The 4156-nt window shown below is 40.8% G+C and overlaps 1 pseudogene; it reads left to right on the forward strand.

Annotated features, from left to right (window-relative positions):
* The first annotated feature begins 2630 nt into the window (after window positions 1-2630).
* On the forward strand, window positions 2631-3054 carry LOC100582510 (annotated as a pseudogene).
* The last annotated feature ends 1102 nt before the right edge of the window (window positions 3055-4156 follow it).

Raw genomic sequence — 4156 nt, forward strand, 5'->3', positions numbered from 1 at the left:
AGGCAGAAGGATCGCTTGAACCCAAGTGGTAGAGGTTGCAGTGAGCTGAGATCGCACCACTGCACTTGAGCCTGGGCAACGACAGAGTGAGACTCTGTCTCAAAAAAAAAAAAAAAAGAAGAAGAAGAAGAAGAGAAAAAGCTACATTAAAATTTACATTGGTTTATTGTGGTACTGGCTTTTCCATCCAAGATTCTCGAAAGTGTTGGAAATATTCTTTGGAGAAATAATCCTTTTTTTTTTTTTTTTTTTTTTACAACGATTCTATAAAGAAGTCTCTTGACAAAATGAGCTTGTTTGTCCCACAGAGGTGTGCCTACTTTGGTTGGTGAGAAGATACCTGCAAACATATTGTCTCTTCTCAGGAAAAGAAAAAAAAAAAACTTATTTTTTCTCACAATATGCTCTGTTACTATCACTGAATTGGTGTGATTGTTGTCAAACAATAATTATTTCTTATAGTTGCCTATGATTTTTATTTTTGCACTATTAATGTGGAATTTTCTACCAATCTTCAGGAAAAAAAACGAGCGGAAGAGGAGCTTTACAGTAATAATAATACTGTAAGGATGTCCAAAAATATAAGATAGTATTGCTGGGCGCGGTGGCTCACACCTGTAATCCCAGCACTTTCAGAGGCCGAGGCGGGCAGATCACGAGGTCAGGAGATCAAGACCATCCTGGCTAACACAGTGAAATCCCATCTCTACTAAAAACAAAAAATTAGCCGGGTGTGGTGGCGGGTGCCTGTAGGCCCAGCTACTCAGGAGGCTGAGGCAGGAGAATGGAGTGAACCTGGGAGGCGGAGGTTGCAGTGAGCTGAGATCATGCCACTGCACTCCAGCCTGGGCGACAGAGCAAGACTCCATCTCAAAAAAAAAAAAAAAAAAAGATAGTATTAGGAGAGTGGACTAATTTTCTAAAATTAGATAATCCTTATGTACCAGAAGCTATAAAGCATAAAGAAGAAATTCTTGCTTTCAAAGAACTGCATTCTAATTTTAGAAAAATTAGACTGTACTGAACAGACGCATAGAGTTAGTCTTGTGCAAAACACATGACTTGTAGAAAGTACCTACCTGATTCACCCAAACATTAGCCTAGATCTTACTTGGGTTAATTTTATACACCAGTCCTATTGTTTTAAGAATGTTTGTCCTCTACAAATGTCTCTTCTTTCAAAAACAAACCCATTTGGGGATTATGGCGATCTTTGTTCCTGACTAAAATTTCTCTGTTCTGTTGCTTTGTATTTTACCTTTCACAGTAGCTTAATCCATATTCTATGGTTTTGTGATTAACCCTGAGTATGGAATCTTAGTGTCGGTTTCATATGAGCCTCATTGGAACATAAAGCACGTCTCTTTGTTTCATTTACAATTTCTGCAATAGCATTGATTTACTTTGCCTTTAGTTTCGTTCACTGAGCAAAGAATTTTCTTTTAAGTTTTTGCTTTCTTTCTTTCTTTAATTGGTTAGCTCTGGTAGGTGATTTTGTAGATTTTTTGAGGGGGGATTCAAAGCACTGATCAGTAATTCATAAAGCTGATTTTTTTTCCACAGTTGAAATAAGCAGTGACATTTGGCAATCCACAAATGCTAGCCCTACTGTCCGCAGTGTTAAGATAACTGATTAGTTCCGCAGCCCTGCTCAACACCTCCCAGCATGCACCTATAATGGGCCATAAACTTGAAAGCCCTCAGGCCTCTTTCCCTGTTTCTGGGTGAGGTTTGCAGTGTGGAGGAGGGGCGCCAAGCTCAGTAAGAATGAGTGGGAAACACTGACAGAATCACAGGGGGAATGGGAAAAAAGAACTTAAGAGGATTATAACAAGAAAGGAAGCATTTGGAGTCCTGGGAGGTGATGCCAGTCAGGATCTCTGAATTGCTAAGAAAAGAGAAATTTTCCCCTTCGTTATGTAGGCCTGGGGCAGGGAATTTCTTTTTCCCTCTCCTATCCTTTTCCATCTTTCTTCGCAGGTGGTGATGGTCCTGCCCTTAGGGAGGAAAGGGACCAGGCCAAACTTCCCAGAGAAGGAAGCTCCATTGAAAGGGTGGCTTTAACTTTACATGTTCACGGGGTAGGAAGGAACGATCCAAAGAGGCATGTTTTTGCCGGACAAGCTGATGACATCTGAAAACCTCAGGCCAACCTGACTCTGAGTGGAATGTAGAAAATGGCTATTCAACAGTGACTATTCAAGTTAGAGAGTTCTAAGAAGGGCTTTTCCATAAAAAGTCTTAGACTTTCCAAAGGAAGGTCAGGCAATATGAACCATTTAAATGAATATTTTAATCTTGAAGTGTGTTTTAATCATATTAGATTGTATAAGTCTTTTTTTCATGAACATGTTGCAAATATTCAGTACTAGAGAATACTGTAGTTTTGAATTTTTAAAGAAAATTACTAGACTCGTTACTAGCCACATACTTTTTTTCTCATGAGCCTATTTCTGGTGCTTATACTTTAACAAATTGGCAAAGATATTCAAAGTTCTGAATATGTGGAGTTGCTGATCATAGAGGTGAGAACTCTATTCTTTTTTTTTTAAACAGGATAAATTTGCCTATAATTTGTTTAAGAATAGTGTCAAAATCTATGTCCTTTTTCCTTCTTTCCAGCGTTCAAGATGTGGAAGCGAGGACGTGGTGGGTCCTCTGGTGTGAAATTCCGGATTTCTGTGGGTCTTCCGGTAGGAGCTGTGATCAACTGTGCTGACAACACAGGAGCCAAAAACCTGTATATCATTTCCGTGAAGGGGATCAAGGGACGGCTGAACAGACTCCCCACTGCTGGTGTGGGTGACATGGGGATGGCTACAGTCAAGAAAGGCAAACCAGAGCTCAGAAAAAAGGTACATCCAGCAGTGGTCATTTGACAATGAAAGTCATACCAGAGAAAACATGGCGTGTTTCTTTCTTTTGAAGATAATGCAGTAGTCATAGTGAGCAATAAAGGCCAGATGAAAGGTTCTGCCATTACAGGACCAGTAGCAAAGGAGTGTGCAGACTTGTGGCCCCCGGATTGTGTCCAATGCTGGCAGCATTGTGTGATTCTCCAGTATATTTGTAAAAGCAAAACAAAACAAACAAAAAAACTTTAAACCCATTAAAAAGTATTTGTTCCCAGAAAAAAAAAGAGTAGTGTCAAAACACTTTAATAGGAGCCGATTTGTAAATACTTCTGTTATTTTAATGTCCTACAAAATTATTTTTGAGGGACTGAGGCAACAGTGAACAGGTAATTGTTAAACCTTCACTATTCATTCAAAAGTAGGAGAGCTCTGGGGCAAGAATGGAGGGGAATTCATGAGTAGCCTACAGCTAAAATAATCCACAGGGAAAAAAACTCTTATCCTAACACCAATAGACATGTTTGTCTATGTGGCATGGCCATTTCTCTGAGTTTTTTAGCCAAAAGAAGAGTATGTGTTTAAGAAACTGCTCTGTGTGATGATTAAATGATTGTGAGTCCGATGACTACCTTAAGCAGTGAAAGTGGCCAAGGAAGACATATTTCTTTCTTCATATTCTGCTTCTTTTCAGTGCTCAGGAACTCTGGTCAAAGGAACACCACTAGAGAACACTGAAGGAGTCATGTTGGGTGGTTCTGCTTCTCCATGGCTCCCTACAATGAATGTCTAGAGAGGGTATTGACATGGCAACCTGATGCCAGCACATCTGTCCACAGCTGGTGAGTCTCACACCCTTCAGTCACAGTGAGAGATGTATGATCTGGGCAAAAGCCAAGTCTTCAGGTTAAATCTGTCTCTCTCTCTCTCTCTTTTTTTTTTTTTTGAGATAGAATCTCATTCTGTTGCCCAGGCTGGAGTGCAGTGGTGCAATCTTGGCTCACTGCAACCTCCACCTCCTGGGTTCAAGCGATTCTCCTTCTTCAGCCTCCCAAGTAGCTGGCATTTCAGGCACCTGCCACTATGCCTGGCTAACTTTTGTATTTTTAGTAGAGACGGGGTTTCACCATTTGGCCGGGCTGGTCTCGAACTCCTGACCTCAAGTGATCCACCTGCTTTGGCCTCACAAAGTGCTGGGATTACAGGCATGAGCCACCGCACCCAACCTGGTTAATTCTCTTAAGAGCAGCATTCAAAGTGCATTCTTATTTTGTCCTGGCTCTGAATCAACATGGTCAGGATGG

The sequence above is a fragment of the Nomascus leucogenys genome, chromosome 11, assembly GCF_006542625.1.
Source record: "Nomascus leucogenys isolate Asia chromosome 11, Asia_NLE_v1, whole genome shotgun sequence".
Lineage (NCBI taxonomy): Eukaryota > Metazoa > Chordata > Mammalia > Primates > Hylobatidae > Nomascus > Nomascus leucogenys.